The 18,454-nt window shown below is 43.9% G+C and overlaps 1 long non-coding RNA gene across 1 annotated transcript in view; it reads left to right on the top strand.

The window, feature by feature from the left end:
• The first annotated feature begins 9,182 nt into the window (after nucleotides 1-9,182).
• The window catches only part of LOC142776054 (uncharacterized), a 100,975-nt gene continuing 91,703 nt past the window's right edge, over nucleotides 9,183-18,454 (top strand). Inside the window, exons 1-2 of the long non-coding RNA XR_012887263.1 lie at nucleotides 9,183-9,536; nucleotides 15,336-15,413. This is a non-coding gene — a long non-coding RNA (uncharacterized LOC142776054). The remainder of the gene's footprint in view (nucleotides 9,537-15,335; nucleotides 15,414-18,454) is intronic.

Here is an 18,454-nt window from a genome sequence, read left to right as displayed (position 1 = left end):
CAGATGTATTTAAACATTAAAATATTAGTTTGAACATTCTACAAATGTCCATCCGAAACCAAGATAGTAGTCACAAGTGCCGTAATGGTGAAATTCCAAAAAGCCCACTGCGTGCATGGTAGCGGTGTACATCCACAAAGCGAGAAACACGCCCCGCCGCGGTCGTCTAGTGACTAAAGTACTCGGCTGCTGATCCGCAGGTCGCGGGATCAAATTCCGGCTGGGGCGGCTGCATTTCAGATGGAGGCAGAAATGTTTTAGGCCCGTGTGCTCACATTTGGGGGCACGTTAACGAATTCCAGGTTGTCGAAATTTGCGGAGCCCTTCACTACGGCGTCTCTCATAATATTATGGTGGTTTTGGGACGGTAAACCCCACATAGCAATCAATAGAGCGAGAAACACCACAAAACACAGGACAGTGATTCATCCACCTCCGTCAAGGTCCTGTGCTTTGTGCAGTCTTCCACTTTGTTGATCATGGGCCTCGCATAAGCACTTAGGCCATCAAAGCAAGTGAAAGTGAAGAAGTACTTGTTGGGCAATATAAGTGTGCTAGCTAACACTCCCATGTATGTATAAATAGCATGCAGTGTGGACGAATGTAAGTAATCTCATATAGTTCAACTGGAAATGCATCAAATCTGTGTTGCTAAGTTTCCGGGTAGAATTACAGACAAGAAAATAGGTGAATAGGCGTTAACCTTAGCTTCTTTAGTTTGGAATAACATTTTGCAAGTACAATTTAGAAGGTAGCGTATTCTATTCTTTCTTGAAATACTTTGTATGTTCCTTTCTTCAGTTCCATCAAACAACAAGGTGTTGCGATTATCGTACCAAACAACGAGCTTCTAAAGACGTGGTATCCAGCGGAGTTGCACTATCAAAGAGCTGCTTTGATGATTGTTCGTTTGATATCCAGGTCGAAAGTGTCACGTGGGCGTGACGTGGCCGAAAGCAGAAGACTGGGCGTTTGTATGAAACTGTTTATTTGGGCTAACTGAAGCCCGGTAAACAGAAAATTGTATTACAGTAGCAGACCTACAGTGCTTGATGATGATTGATTGATATGTGGGGTTTAACGTCCCAAAACCACTATATGATTATGAGAGGCGCCGTAGTGGAGGGCTCCGGAAATTTAGACCACCTGGGGTTCTTTAACGTGCACCCAAATCTAAGCACACGGGCCTACAACATTTCCGCCTCCATGGACCTACAGTGCTAGCAGCGAACTGAGCATCGGCCGTCGATCAACTGACAAGCAGTGAAGCTCGTCGATATTTATAAGCGTGTCGTCGAATATTAAACGCTATCGCTAACTTCCATGTATGTTCCAGAATAATCTGTGATGTTCGCGAAGTGGGCGTGATCTTAACGAGATCGATAACTGGGGTTTAACGTCCCAAAACCACCATATGATTATGAGAGACGCCGTAGTGGAGGACTCCGGAAATTTCGACCACCTGGGGCTCTTTAACGTGAACCCAAATCTGAGCACACGGGCCTACAACATTTCCGCCTCCATCGGAAATGCAGCCGCCGCAGCCGGGATTCGAACCCGTGACCTGCGCATCTTAACGAGATCATCACCTACAGTCTCGAAGCCTTTTGAACACTGCAGGCGTGGTTTGCGCTGATTATCACGTACAGTGTAACGGGCCCTTAACAAAACTTGAGTGAAGAAAGTGGCAGTACCTCCCTCTGAAAAAGACATCGTTCCGATGCTTAAAACAAATTACGGAAGAAAGACGCATGCCGAAAATAACAATAAAGCAAGAAAGTACAATAAATAGGTAACACCAAAGAACCCCAATAACAGAGAAACAACAAATATTACATGTAGTCAATAGGTTTGTTAACGCGCACAAAATAGTTTGAGGTGCACGACATGGATGACTTCAGGTCGTGCACCACGTCGTTGAGTGTTCGTGGTGTTGTCGGGGACAACCTCGTAGCCGAGCGCACCGAGACGTTGAGCTACCCTGCACGGTTCGAAGTACCATCGAAGAAGTTTTATCACTCAGTCTTCGTCGGCATATCAGCGTCTATACCTAAACGCGGTCACCGGCCTGGTATTCTATGAAGCTTCGTCGAAGATTGTAAAGGCAGCTTTCGGTCGTCTGCTGATTCTTGATGCGCAGGCGGGTAAGTTGATGAGCTTCTTGAGCGCGCTGAAGGTAGATGGAAATGTCGAGGCTTTCTTCATCAGCGATGCTTGGGAGCATGCCGTCAAGCGTCGTTGCCATTTTTCTTCCGTAGACCAATTTGTATTAAGACACCTGCGTCATCTCCTGCACCACCGTGTTGTGTGTGAAGGTCGAATACAAATGGATCGTGTCCCACATCTTGCGTTCGACGTCGACGTACATGCCCTGCATGTTTGCGATGGTCTTGTTTAGCCACCGGTGATGCCAATGGTCTGTGGGTAGTACGCTTTCATCCGGTGCTGGCTTGTCTAGCTGTATGCCAAGATCGCCTGATCGCCTCTGGGGCACCATGACGTAGTACGATGTTTTCTACGAAGAACGTAAGCACTTCGTATGCACTGTCTTTGGGCAGGGCTTTTGTCTCGGTGTAGTGGTCTAAAGTAGTCTGTAGCTACGACGTTCCACTTGTTTCCGACATCTGACGCCGGGAACGGCCCCGGCAAGTCCATGCAGATCTGCTGGAATGGTCGCTGAAGTGGTTCAATGGGCTGCAGAAATCCCGCTGGCCTTGTCGGCGCTGTCTTGCGTCGCGGGTAGTTCAGGTATGTACTCACGTATTGAGTGACGTCGGTGGTAACACGTCGCCAGTATTACCTTTCTTATTTCCTCATGAGCGTGCGGGAAACATTAAGGTGTCTTGCCCTCTGATCGTCGTGCAGGTCCTAGTGTAGTTCTGGTCGCAGAGCTGAAGGCCGCCCAACAAGGTACTTGGCTCGAAGCAGTGAGAAGTTCTACTTTTGGTAAAGAGTTCACATCAAGATTGACGCAAGTGCGCGTTTGAATACCTTCGGAATAGCGGCGGTCCTGTCCTCAAAATATTCTACTAGGTCACTAAGTTGCGGGTCGGCTCTCTGTCATTCAGCGAAGTCGTCGGCAGTTATCGTTCCTAAGAAGCAGTCGTCATCCAGGCAATCGTGTAGTGGTGGACCGACAGGGGCATGAGAGAGGCAGTCGGCGTTGGAGTTCTTTCTGCTGGGCTTCTAAACAACGATGATTTCAAATTCCCGCAGCCGCAGACTCCTCTGTGCAAGGCGACCTTAAGGGCTCTGAGGTAGCTCGCCAACTGAAGGCGCGGTGGTCACTCACAAATTTGAATGGCCTGCCATAGAGCCTGGGGGGGGGGGGGCAAAATATCGACGTAGCCCAGATGATGGCAACGCACTCCTTTTTCATTGTGGAATAATCGGCATCTGCTGTGGAATGCGACCAGCTAACGTAACTAATAACCCTTTCCAGTCCTTCAGTCCTCTGCACAAGAATGGCACCGAATCATTCACTGCTTGTGTCGGTGTGTATTTTTGTGTCGGTGAATTCGTGAACATACGCAAGTAACGGGAACGTCTGTAGGTGCTGTTTTAGTTCTTGATTTGCTTCCTACTGTCACAATTTCCACTTGAGCTCTACGTCGGTCCTGCTGAGGTTTGTGAGTGGATCGGCAGTGTGGGCGAAGTTTTTGACAAACGGCCTGTAGTAGACGCACAGGCCGAAAAATCGACGCACTGCCTTCTTGGTTATGGGCGACCAGAAGTCAGCGATGGCAGCTGTTTTCCTGGGGTTGGGACATACTCCAGACTTGTGATCCCGTGTCCTAAGAACAAGAGCTCTTAGTATGCCAATCGACACTTTTCTGGCTTCAGAGGTAATCCGGAGGTCTTGAAGGCGCCAGAGACGCTCGTCGAAGTTGTAAACCTGACGACGTCATTTAAGTAAACAATATCACACTGCCATTTTAATCTTGCCAGTACTGTATCCATAACGCGTTGAAAAGTGGCAGGCGCCGAGCAAAGACCGAGGAGCAGGACCTTAAACTCGAAAGGGCCGTCTGTTGTTATAAATAATGTTTTTTCTCGCTCTCTTTCGTCGACTTCAATTTGCCAATAGCCAGTCTTGAGGTCAACCGACGAAAAGTAGTTCGCGTTATGCAGCCCGTCCAGCGCATCGTCGAGCCACGGGAGAGGATACATGTCCTTTACGTGATTTTGTTCAGGCGGCGATAATCGACGCAGAAACATAGGGTTCTATCCTTCTTCACCACAGCGAACGCCCACGGGCTATTGGACGGTGGATAATGCCATCGCATTACATTTCGTCGACTTGCCATTTTACGGCTTCGCGTTCTCTAGTCGAAACCCAGTACATACTGTGGGGGAGTGGTGTGGCATTTTCTTCCGTTATGATGCGACGTTTCGCGAATAGGTTCTGCTGAACATTTGATGACGATGAAAGCAACTTTTGTATTGCTGAAGCAGGGTCTTGAGATGTTCTTGTTGTGGTTTGGAAGGCTCGGATTGACGTTGAAAGCTGATGAAGAGGCTTGGTCCTTGTGTGCAGGTTTCGCAGAATCGGTGAGGGCCAAAGTATTGGTGGCTTCAACATTTTCTTCAATGTATGCGAACATTGTGTTTTTTTCACGTACTTATGCTCGTTGCTGAAATTCGTGAGCAAAACTGTTGCTTCGCTTCCCCGCAGCTCGGCGAATCTTTTTGTGACGCAAATATTGCGGATGACCAACAAATGCCTGATGCCTTTAACAACGCATTCAAGGTCATGTGATCTTAGAGTGTCGACTGAAATAATGACACTAAAGCTAAGCAGAATGGTGGCTTGTTCTTCCAGCACATTCGAGGCGTGTTTCCCTGACGGCATGTGCAGTGGTAGTGCTTTTTTGTTGATAACTTTGTTATGAGGTCTATGACCACACCATGGAGGCACAAGAAGTTTATGCCAACGATGGCATCTCTAGAGTAACGCCGTAGGACAAGGAAGCTTTCGGAGTAAATATATCTCTTAATGGTGACATTCCCAGTGCATATTTCTGCCGGTGTTACTAGATGACTTCAAGCAGTGCGGAATTTGGGGCCTTCCCAAGCTGTCCTAACTTGCTTCAACTTCGCAGCGAACAATCCACTGATGAAGGAAGAGTCGGCTCTAGTATCGACGAGAGCGGTGACGTTGTGGCCGTCGATGAGAACGTCGAAGTCGCTAGTTTATCACTTTGCGTTGGAGTTGGGTCATGGCATTTAATCATGGCTACGTCGGTTTGCTGCGCTTTTTCCATGTGGCGTACTCTGGTATTCTGCTCGCCAAGATTCCACTTGATTGATTGATATGTGGGGTTTAACGTCCCAAAACCACCATATAATTTTAAGAGATGCCGTAGTGGAGGGCTCCGGAAATTTTGACCACCAGGGGTTCTTTCACGTGCGCCCAAATCTGAGCACACAGGCCTGAAACATTTTCGCCTCCATCCGAAATGCAATAATTGATTTGTGGGATTTAACGTCCAAAAACTACGGTGTGATTATAAGAAACGCCATAGTGGAGGGCTCCAGAAATTTCCACCACCTGGAGTTCTTTAACGTGCACCCAAGTTTGAGCACACGGGCCTACAACATTTCCGCCTCCATTGGAAATCAGCCGCCACAGCCAGGATTTGATGCCGCGACCTGCCCGCGATCCTCCCCGCGAGATAAGGGTGTGCGAGGGAGCGTCAGCCCCTGCCTATATGCGGGGCAAAGTACGCGTGGAGGATGAGAGCGCGTATCGCCGTGCGATGTGGGGACGCGCGCTCACAGCGCCATCTTGCTGGTAATGCTGAAAACACGATGATTCTCCCTAAGTCTCGTCAGCACAGGCAACTGATATAAATAGCGTGCTGTTTGAACGTTAAAAGACGTTCTCCTCGGTGGCTCAGTGGTTAACGCCTCGCATTCATGACGCAGAGGTCCCACGTTAAATTCCACGTGCCGTAGTCTTTTTATAAATTTTCATGTGTTTTCATATATATATATATATATATATATATATATATATATATATATATATATATATATATATATATATATATATATATATATATATATATATATATATATATATATATATATATATATATATATATATGAACGTGTTTATGTAATGGCTATCGCAATATAAGCAGCTCCACCAGGTGTCAGGAGGTCGTGACGTGGCCGAAGGCAGGAGACTGGTGGTTAAGATCACAATGTTTATTTGGGCGTACCTTTGTCCACTAAACGAAAAATCATATTACAATAGCAGACTTCCACTGATAGCGACGAACGGAGCGTCGGTTGTCGAACAGCTGAGAAGCGGTGAAGCGAGTGAGCAATTATACGTGTGTCCTTGAATACTCTAGCGCCACTGCTAGCGGCCACGTAAGTTCCAAAATAATGTATATTGTTCCCGAAGTGGGTGTGATCTTAACGAATGAATCTACTGCAGTCCGGAAGTTTCTGTAACACTAGTCACATGGTGTTTTGGGACGTTAAACCCCACATATCAATCAAGCTTCTCGAACACTGCGGGCGCTTTTTGCGCTGAGACTTACGTACACTGTAATGGGGAGATAGCAATGCTTGAGGAATAAACGGGGCGATATGGTTAAGGACGTAGTGGAGGGCTCTGGAAATTTTGACCAGCTGAAGTTCTTTAACGTTCTGCAGAATCTAGCACGCGGGCCTACAGCCTTTTCGCCTCCGTCAAAAGTGCAGCCGCCGCAGCCGGGATTTGATCCGGCAACCTGTGAGCAAGCAGCCGAGTACCTTATGTACTAGACCACCACGGCGAGACTCGTTTGATACCAGACCTATTTATAGGGACGAAGTTGCACATAGTCACGTGACTCGGTTTTCGTCGACGTCTGGCGTACGCCACACACATACGAACGGGCTTCGAAGAGAAGCTTCAAAGCCCGTTTGTTTAATATTTATGTCGGTGGTTGGGGACCATATGTAGACTGGTGCAAGATAAACGATGTCACGTGATACTCACCTGGCCTTACATCCGCGAAAGACGTGTCATCGCAAAGAACTCGCCAATTCTTTCGTTTGACACTCATTTTGGCATAGTTGAGAATTGCTCATGAAGGGGTACGAAGTTTCACATATTCACGTGACTCACTTTTCTCGATGTCGCACGTGCGGAACGCACATACTATTGAAGAGGGGCTTCGAAGTTTGTTCGTTTGAAATCCATGAAGATACGGTTGCGGACTACCCATGAACTGTTGAAAGATTCACGAAGTCACATGACTTACTCACGTGAGCCGATGTCTATGAAACGCGTGCCATCGCAAAGCACTTGCAATCTGCTTTCATTTGATACCCATGTCGGCATAGTTAATAAATATAATGAAGATGAAGACAGTCGCACATTGCGTTTATATAGGATAATTTATATGGTAGTCTATATCACCTACCTTCCATAGACTACCCTTTACACGAATACCCCGTTATTCCACCTTTTCCTAGCTTGTATTTTATACTCCACACTTTATTACACATTAAGCCACTTCGATTTCAAGTAACATTGATGTGTTGCTCAACATGGCATCGCACACCTCTGGGAGGATTAGAACCACGGGCCCATGGAGTGTGGCTTCACCGCATGCTCTTGGCCAAACATCAGTGTAACTAAAAAAAACCAACGAAGAAGCTTTGTTTCGCACATTTTATTCTTCAATAACCCTATAAATTCAAAACTTCAATGTTATTTGACACTTCTTGAAACTTGGCTGATATATTGAGATATAATTATTTTAAAACGTCTGCCTTTCAAATATGGTAGTGTGCTGCAGCAAAGGTCTAAAAAAAGCTGAAGGGCAAATGTCCACGATTTCCGGATATGCTATAAAAATAGGTGGAATTTTTCGGAAGCCTTAATTTCTTAAAATTTTTCGCCATTTAGCAGATTCGAGGAAGCCTAAGGTAACTTTAACTGGTGGTGAATGGTAACGCGAATTGCAAGCGACCTTGACATAGTTTTCAGCTGGCAAGGCTGAAAAGCCACGATTTACGACTCAGTTATCGGTAAAACACCAATGTAGCCTGTCTTTTTGCCCTATTTTGCAACATGTCTTTATTTTTTCTTGCTGCGCTAGACCATTCGATAAAGTTATCCACTAACTCAATTTGTTATTCCAGATAAGGCTAGAACCTGAAGCACAGCTTCTAAACGAGAAAATAACGGCTGTCATCTTTTTTATAAACATACTGTGTTCGCTTTTTTATCAAGAGGGGGCAGGCGATACGCATAAGTTTGACGCAAACCTTTTTTTTTTCACAAGAAGTTTAAAAAATGAAAGCGATGAAGCAAAGTTGTTATGTCCTGTTTCTTTGCATAGCATGGAGCTGTATTTCATATCCTCTTTTTTTCTCATGTTATTACTTTTACGCTGATCACTGGCTCGTGCAGCGCTATAAGCTCCTCTTCCTGCTTCAATATTGGCTGCTGGTTGTGACGCATAATAACAAACCTGTGCAATACGAGCATTCTGTTTTGTTTTGAAGCGAGTTGGATGAACGCCTACATACTTTTTGCTATTGAACAAAAAGCCAGCGGGTATGCAACGCTATGAAATCATCATATAGCCATATAATTTCGATTGGGAGCACTAACCTGTTACCTGTCACCAGCAATAAACTATTTCCAACTGATCGCTGTAGGAGTCTACTCGAAGAGTAATTATTGACAGCAAAATTGGGTACAGCAAAGGTGCCAGGTAATAGAAAACCATTCCTGGAAACTTAGAGTGGAAGTGGGGAACACTTCTAGAAAAAGGCCAAAGCTCTAACAGTCCTCTGCTACGGACTGAAGCTTAAAAAAAGAAAACTCACCAGACCTTTTTTATCTTCGTTTCTTTTTTTTCTGTATTTTTTAAGAAAGAACTGTCGGTTATTCAGTCATCTGTCGGCTTTTGTAATAGTTCTGACGTCTCGAGTGGCAAGAACCAGCTCGCATGATTCTCGTGCAAGAACTTTACAGCCCGCAAACGCGGGCCGTAAAGCTTCGATAACGTAGAGCGGATAAGCGGTACCACACATGCTAGTGAACGCACCGTGATCGGCTCACAGGTGCAGTGGCGCGCAGAGCATTGAAAAAGCTGTGTGCGCGTGGTGGGCGGCTCCCGAGACCGAAGCGCCACGCGGCGGAGCGTACCCCACTGCCGGCGCCCCGGTCCGCGAGCCGCGGAGTTGCGCCCGGAGCTTTCACGAGGTTCGCAGCTCCGTCGAGGTGCTCCGGTCTTCGCAGCGCTCCTGCACAGTTGCCTCCTCCTAAAGTTTGTTCGACCCGAACTTCCCCGGCGCGCACTGCACGCGTTGCTTGCGGGAGCCGCTACTTTAGCCGAAGTTTCGGTGTGTTCAGGGTGGCATCGTGGCTGACCAATAATCACAGCAATCGTTGCCGTGGACTGCGTAAATCTGGACTTTGTCATTGAATTTATTATTATATTCCGGCGGAACATACATAGCGGTCATCTCGATCTTGTGCGAATGTTGGAAAGCTCGTATCAAGCTCCGGGGTGTCCAAGGTAAGAACAAAACAGTTTTAAAATTTTTTTCTCGACTGGCAAACTTTCCTGCCGCTAAAACAAGAAGTGTTATATGTCTGTCTTTTTTTGGAAGGATCAGAATATATTTCGATCTGCTGATAGCGTTATGTGTGTCCAGAGTAGAAATGGCGAGCATGATATATGCATGTCGTTTCCTCTGGCGGTACATGATTTTATTTTTTAACGTTTTATTTTACTGGCTAGCTTTTGATGTAATGACGCACTTATTCATTTTTATTAGTGTTTGGTTTAAGACTTTGTCGTTCTGTACAATCCCTTACGTTGCTACTCTCATATATCTCAGTTGCAAGAATTTTTGTTTGTATAGATGCTTTACATATCATATGCCTTCTGCTACTTGGTTTTCATACTCTTGTTTACTCAGTACCGGCATAATATTCTCCAAATATGACGAAGACGTTGTACACCTCTAAAGACACGTTGAATCAAATACTTGAAATAGTACATTATCTCACATCTGTAATGTACATAATAAATTAATACGGTGGTATTTTGTACATTTACACATTGTACTGAACATCTAAATTCAACGCGTCTAAATGCGTGCAAGCTGAATCAAATTTACATTCGTACACTAAGAAAGTAGTTTTCTAGGTGCTTGGTAACTGCGGTGTCATTTACTGTCGCACATTTTGAAGCCCTGTACTTTGGCCGAATATAGCTTAAATTTAGTCTAACCCTTTCTGCTAATTGTTACTTCACGCGTTTGATGCTTCGTTATTATTTAGTTTGTTCCAAGTAAATTTCTTCAGGAATAAAATATCAGCTTTTTTTCATTCTACATTTGCAAAACATTGTAAAACTGTTATGAGAACGCAGCAGAGTGCACAGTTTCGTGCTCTTCTAGTCAAAGCACATCCATGCAAGTCCAGGTTCGTGGTTCAAGCGTTCATGGTACGCATGACGTCAAGTACTGAGCACAAAAAATAGCACCCCAATGTTAGCATAAGAAATCAAGTTGTCCGCTATTAGTTTCTCACGCAAGGCATATTCAAAAACAAGAAAAGTGTGCCATGATTCAAAATATTCGCGTTGCCATTCGTTCCTTCAACTAAATTCGCATTAGTGTTTATATATGAGCGTTATAACTTTCAGCAGGAAGAGTTATTCTCATGCATTAAAATGAGAGTATTTTTTTTGCAAGCACGCATCTCTGAACATCCATATTAATATATTGATTTTCTCGCTCTACGAAAAGGTCTACATCTATGAAAGCTTTTTTTTTTCATTTTGAAAAGAATCGTACGCTAAGTGATTTTCTAGAGCAAATAAAATTATCATTATTGCAGTCTCTTGTGCGAATTAGAAGGGTACTCATAGAGAAACGTTCACACTACGTGAGTTGTTAGAACGCCATTTAAAACAAAAAAGAAATACCGGACTTTCTTATTTGCTATATTGTGATAATTCTTTGCTGGATAACAACAGATGCCTACTTATAGGTGCTAAAACTTCTTATAAACTGGTCACGTGCATCTGTTATCAACATTACACGGTAGCATCAGAGTCGTACACCAGCAGCTTTTTTTTTTTGGCCTTTTTAGGAAAGCCAAAATGTCTTTATTTTCTTTATGTATTTATTATTACACATTTGTTAATTTTTCTTTTATTTATTTATTTTAGCAATTTATTTATTTACAGGGTTCCTGTTGGCTACAGAACGACTCGATAAGTCGGAATGGGTTACATAAAAGTAAATATAACACACTGAGAATGTCCGCAAATCAATTGCGGAAATTATAGTAATGCCGCGAACACACAAATTTAAGCGCCGTAAAAAAGAATAATAGAACTTATGGCATGTAATCGCACGTAATACATATGTGAATGCGTACTATTGTCACATTACAGCCAGAAAAAAATGAGGCAACGTCACCGAAGGTGATATAGTGGTACGGCATGCTGCAGGCTCTCTAGATTCACTAACAATGAGGTTACCGTCTCTGCATCCACAACCTCACCAGAGAGCCGATTCCACTCACGTACAGGTCGGTTTATCAACATGCTAATTACAAGCTTTTGTCTCTGAATAGAGAACTACTTCAAGACGGTGGCTCCCAAAGCATTCACCGAACCCTCCGCATTAGCCACGCATTCAATTATTCAGAAAATTTAAAGAAAAAAATTCTGTTCTCTATTTACTCAGCTCAAGCAGTTACCAGTCTTCATCAAAAGACGTTTAGGTCTATCAATCAATGCCACTTAATTGTCTGCTTATTATGACGTTCCAAGTCGTTACATTTTCAAGTTTTGCCCTTTAGAACAAAGCATCTTTCGTAGTGACTCGTCTGTTAGATTTAGTTATATAATTAAAAAGTAATTCTTGTTGTTTTGAAGTTACATCTTAAGCAGAAAAACTCTGGTGGACTTGGGTGCAACGCTGCGACTATCGTACACGTTTTCTTTTTTTAAGCACTTCAAACTTGATTAGTACGTATATCGGGAGGTTCATTTTTTGCACCGTTTTTTCTAATATATTAGCAGTGAGGCCTACAGCATGACTGCACCCGCAACCTCAAAATAGTCAACGTGCTAGATGAGCATGTAAACCAGATGTCTGTCAATACTAGGAAGAAAACAAAGACAGAAGGCAGGGTAATCAACCTGAAAATATATGTGGGGTGTCCTACGCTGGTGGATTGGGAAAGATGAACAGAAGGATGAAAAATAAAATAACAGAAAAATGTTGGGTAAATTGGTGCACGCAAGTGGAATGCATTACTTAACCATACGAGTTCACGCAGGTCGATCAAGCTCAAAAAGCATGACATTGTTTGGTTCACTGCCTGGACGGTGGAGATAAGATTAGGACTGTGTTCTACAGTAGCAGCAGTACCAAAAAAGTATAGCCTACAGTCCAGTTGTCGCAACGCTCATAGAGAAGTGATGCATTTTTCTATTCAAATGACAGGCAGTGATATAATAAGTTTTCGATAGTTTCTTCATTGCCACAAGCCACGCGTGCTACATAGTAGCGTCTGTGTTTCTGATGAGCGCACACCGTCCTCCGGGCCACTCTGAGCTTAAACCGACACTCACCAATACTAGTAAATGCATTACCGGAGCTGGATGGTCATTAAAAATGCTTTTATGAACGAAACACTAAGGAAATTCTGTCTCTAAATTACTTTCCTCTTAGATTCAGGCTAATGAGTGCACCACGCGATTATCACTCACAATGATTGGCGGTGGCAAGAAAAAAAGTGAACAAAAGTTATATTCTAGCATAAACAATACCAGTTCAATCAATGTACTTGTGCAGTGCCACTCGCTTTGCGAAGGGCCTTCACCTAAATTTCGATTCCCCAAGCATGCTTTGTAATACAAACAGGCCGTGAGGAGTTCACCGTATAGCTTATAACGTACCGGGAGTCGTACGTTTGCAGTGTTGGTCGTGACTGATGCTTCGGGCTGCTCTAGAGTGCGAACCAATAGGCCATCCTGGCCGAATCAATAGGACTCAGTCTGTAAGTGATGTTTCCTAATAACTGGTGGCTTTCGCTATTGTTATGACCCGCGTCGAACTTCGCCGACACTACCTTGAATGAACACTTGTTGCGCAATCTTTTATTCTTTCAATGCGAACAATTTTATACAACTTACTGAAGGTGGAGTACTATTCACAAAAACTTGATACTTCATGAATGATCCTAAAAGCTAATTTCAGCCAATTCTGATGATACTCATATTAGCAGAATCGACCGGCCATTGTGAAATGTCATTCCCAAACAAGATCTTTTGAATTCAACAACTGATTTCTTTGCGTAATTTAACAAAGAAAAGGCCAGGGTGCAAGAACAATGCGAAGACAGGAAGCACGCACAGGACTATACATACGTATCTTCGCAGCGGACTTCCCGAAACTTCACAGTCCCAGCTTAATAAACTCTGTTATATCTTCAGCAATAAATGGCACAGTCCTTCCTTGCTGTTCAGCGTAATGCCACCACTGTAGCTAGTCCTTAAGCTACTGGGCTAACGACCCTAAAAGCACAAGTTTGATCCTGACGGCGGTGGTCGCATCTTGATGCATGCAAAAGGCTAGAAGCCAATGTACTGGGCCATGTCAGTGCACGTCAAAAAACCCCATGTGGTAAAAACTATCCGGAGGCTTCCATTACAGTGCTTCTCATAATCTGAGACCTTTTGTGACGATAAACCCCAGAGAAACATGTTGAGCTTAAAACACATTACAGTTGTGATTACAATGAATTATAATCAGGTCGCAAGGAGAGGTGGTGCGGGATGGTTTCATTCAGGTAGGTATTTTTTTGTGCAATTGCACCAATTTTTAGAGACCCTTAATATCCTCCTAAAATGCCAATAACGAACGAGTTTTTCTCTCCAGACGTTCTCCGTCTTTTCGGTGCCATTCGTGACGCCAGTAGTCTATTCACATGCCGCCACAAGAAAATAGGCTCTCTATGTGTTCATATACAAGGAATATGAGCTGTGAATTGTCATCAACCCTGCTTCGCAGTGCAGTCACACGCCCGTTGTGTCATGTATCGCAAGACTAACGTGCACGATCAACCGATTCGACTTCACTAAGTTTTGTGAATTCCTCTCCGTGCATGCCTAGATAACAGCGCGTAGCCGAAAATTGTCAAATACCGACATGCTTTGCGCTGACATTCTTCTCGCGTTTTATGAAGACATATCAAACGAGTAGAATATTACCTCTGTAGGAAGGATGGTGAAGGTAAAAAAAGACTCACACTTTTGTCCTTCAGGTCGGTGTGGTATAAGGGCCCTTTAACATATGCTCGGCACAGTTGCCGATCTGAGCATGCGTATGTATCATGGGATCACGAGAGTCAGCGATGGAAGGTCTGATATTGTAAAAGCAAGAGCATAGCCACTAACTTGGGGTACTGCTTTTGAAAAAAAAAATCCTTAACCATTGTACGCCACATTGCGCTCAACAGAACATCGAAGCTTTGCCTTTTAAATTTTTTATCAAACTGCTTTCTTCCATCTCTATTTTTGGTGGCCTTGCCTTTTTAATTTTTTATCAAACTTTTTATTTCCATCAATATTTTTGGTGACCTTCTTTATTTTTCATTTTTTCACTTCCATTTTTCTTTCAATTCGTAAGCTTTTGTTTGCGAATTTATTTAATTTCTGTTCATTTCTTTCTTCGTTCCTCTGTAAGGCACCCGTATAAGAAATAAAATATTGTGTTTAGACTGTTGAATAATTTAATTTCACTCCCCCCCTCCTCGTCGCTTTATGAATCCCTATCATTCATTTCGCTCTTTCACCGATCGAAACAGACTGCTTGTTGTCAGTACAAGTGCCGTACTGCATACATGTACAGTCGGCCAAATCTTTAGATATCTTGTATGAGTGGCCGTTTTCTCAGTGCACCTTTGACATATGGCTGAAGTAAGTTCTGATGAATAAAGGCCAAGAATATGCCCACCAAGCATATGTCAACGAATAATTTTTTTAAACTAAGTTTCATGAGATGGCGCTGACAAACAAGAAGGTGACCGCTGCGTACTATAGCTAAAGTTTTGACCGACTGTACGTACATACATACAAATTAGACTGTGCTCTACGTTACTGTCTTTGCCAACCATGTAATAGTAATCATATTACAACAATATTTGCAAGCAATATTTCGGCCTAGAGATGGCATGGGTGGTGTGAATGAGGGGAAACGAGCACGGCAGCATGTTGCAAAAGAAAAAAGTGCTATTATTTGTGATTTATAAGTTGCCCCTCTGCGTGCCTAAATATTTCTGCTCACAGAGGGTTCATCATCCAGTGACCGGGAACTCGACACCTAAGCTCCACAAGAACGACATCAAACGCCAACACCAATATAAGGTGAGTTTATCAGTCATCAACATTGTCGTGCGTTGTCTGATTTAGATGTGTGTCTCTTTTTGTTATTCTTAGGGAAACCATCGCCAAAATTACTGGTCATCGGAAAAGACAAGCGAGTGACAACTCGCTTTTCTTTTTCGATTCTAGCTACGTGACGTCCGAGAGATCGAGTGACGCTGATGGTATACGTGTCTTGCCCCTAATGATAAGGGCACACGCACACGCGCCCGCACACGATAGCTTTTGCGTCACCCCCCATTTTAGGAGAGGGGAATACGGTTGTTGGCAAGAATTTTCAAATATGCCGTGAAATTGCGTGAGATGTAAGCTCTAAAGCTGTAAAAAGCTCGGCACGTGGTACACCTCTTCCACTGGTAGCATTTTTTTTTTTCAATCCCCGCCTCAGTCGTCTAGTGGCTAAGGTACTCGGCTGCTCACCCACAGGCCGCGGGATCGAATCCCGGCTGCGGCGGCTGCATTTTAGATGGAGGCGGACATATTGTAGGCCCGTGTGCTCAAATTTAAGAGCACAATAAAGAACCCCAGGTGGTCGAAATTTCCGGAGCCTTCCACTACAGCGTCTCTCATAATCATATGGTGATTTTGGGATGGTAAACCCCACATATCAATCATTATTATCAATCATCATTTTTTCAAGCTGCAAAGATACTGCTTGGAACGTCGTAGTAAACATAGCAAGCATTTCCTTTGTCTCATTACATGGATGTAGACTTTCTTCATGTTCTTCGTGCGGTAAACCGTGGCACGTCATCGGACACTACAGAACTATTATTTATATTTAGCGTATTATATTGGTGTATTATTTAGTTCGTCATTCTTTATTGAAGCGCAAGTATCAAATGACTCATTGAGCAAAAATGTCGGCGCCTGCCCAGCAAAATGACGCCTAAATTCTCATTGAAAGTGACGCAACGTCATGTGCGTGCTTTGAGAAACCTGAGTGGGCAGAATGACAACACCGGCTGTCGCACCAAGTGCTACGTAGGTCTCTTGTCGCGACGCCGCCTCGTCCTCGCTCTCGAAGGGCTGAGTTATCGAGGCCTCCTTTGTACAGGCATGCTCTAGTTCGTGTTATAACTTCGCCGCGGTAATCACTTCAAAGAAAAGCGACGTATATGTAAACAATAAATTTGAAAGGGAAAGTGTAAGTGTAGCGTAGCAGGCCTCACAGAAACATTATGCCACTTTGGCACCATTAAAAATGTGTACGCCGGGCTTCACAATTAAAATATTGTTCCAAGTTGGATAATGGGCTCAAACAGATTATACAGGCTTTTTATATAAAACGCAGACGATATTTCGCACTCTCTACATGTCTTCCTTTCTCTCAATCCAACACACAATAGTGTACTTGGCTGCGGTGCATCCGCCGCTTTTAGAAGCCGCTGCTGCTTTCGCATAATCTGCACACCAGGCGCCTGCTGCCTTGTGGCTCGTGAATTCAATCAGACATCATTGGATGCAAAGCAGCTCTTTGACACAAATGTGTAACACTGTATGTGCTCGCATTAGAATTTGGAGCGGTGCCAAATAGGTCACGCCGGAGCTGCGCGTTGACGTCACACTTCCCTCGCACGCTTCGCCAGCAGTTGTGCGCTGACGTCACTGTCATCCTCACCCGCAGCACGCTCACCGCAGCGCCGGCAGCTGTCGGCTTCTTCGCCCACTCGCAACACACTTCTTGTTAGATTGACCCTCTGCACCGCCCGCAACGCTTAACCGCACGTCGAGTCGTAAAACTCTTCCGGCTTGTTTATCTTCGATGAAATTTACATGAAATCCAACCCACCTTCCAAGTCTTTGCGTTTTAAAAAGCGTTTACTTGAGTAAACGCTACACCGAGTTTGCCTTCACATCATTCTTTCAGCATCCACGTCGACGCCCGTTTCAACCGGGTCTACGCCGCGCGCACCGCTGCTGCTTCGCATCCCATCAGTGTTTCCTTCAGGGAAATGGCCCATATTTTTTCGCACTTAGAACTCATAGTTGCTTAAATGCCCTCGCACTCCTTGTTTTGAGGGTGCGTGTGAGTGGGACTTAAATTTGAGCATAGGCTGGTGTAACATATTGCTCAGTAGTGACATAAGTGGAGTTGCCATTTATTCGTTTTTTTCTGCGAATAAGGCTTGAAAAGCGCATATGTTACTTACATTGTAATAGCTTGTATCGAATATATGTTATTTCTCGTCCCTTCATTCATTTTTACTTGCCAAAAAACGTTCAACATGTTGATTCGATCACTGTAGATGAGGTCAATTGCCGACGTTTGGGCATATTGATTCAATCGTTCATCAATTTACGCTAAGTAAGGTAAATAACAAAGTGCACAAGTGTTCTGGTAATCGTAATACGTAATCGTACACCGGCTGAAATATTGTTCAACATGATGTAGAGCAGCATGCACGTCTTAATTTTATCATGTACCATGATGCCAGCGAACTCAACCTCGCGCATGATTCGGTGGTGACAGTACATAACTGAATTTGTATTTAGATTTCAAAATATTGATACATTAGGGGCAGTAAAAGTCATGCTTTTTAATGATTTTTTTTGAACGTGGCAAAAAAAAAATGTGCAGGACGTTGTGATCTCTCACTGAGGTTTCATTAACGCTTCTGCGGGACTGGTTTTTTTTTTAAAGACGATCGTCTTTCTTGCGGAACTTCGATAAAAAAATTTTAGTCTGTCTGTCTGTCTGTCTGTCTGTCTGTCTGTCTGTCTGTCTGTCTGTCTGTCTGTCTGTCTGTCTGGCTGGCTGGCTGGCTGGCTGGCTGGCTGTCTGCCTGTCTGTACGATTGTCTGTTTGTCCACTCTTAACGGCACCGGGTGCTTGAAACGGCGGACCCCATCTGCAGCGCCCACCAATGTTCCTCAAGGTTTAGCGTTCATACTTATGCAATTATCAATTAAAAGACAATTATTGCGCATGTCCGAGGCACCATAACATCGCGTATATGTTCTGAATGTGCGTCTTTTATTAGAAAAGGCATACATAAGTAATATTAAAAACCGTAGTGCTT

The sequence above is a fragment of the Rhipicephalus microplus genome, chromosome X, assembly GCF_043290135.1.
Source record: "Rhipicephalus microplus isolate Deutch F79 chromosome X, USDA_Rmic, whole genome shotgun sequence".
NCBI lineage: Eukaryota > Metazoa > Arthropoda > Arachnida > Ixodida > Ixodidae > Rhipicephalus > Rhipicephalus microplus.
Note: the sequence above shows the minus strand (reverse complement) of the source record. Positions and strands in the feature narration are given on the sequence as shown.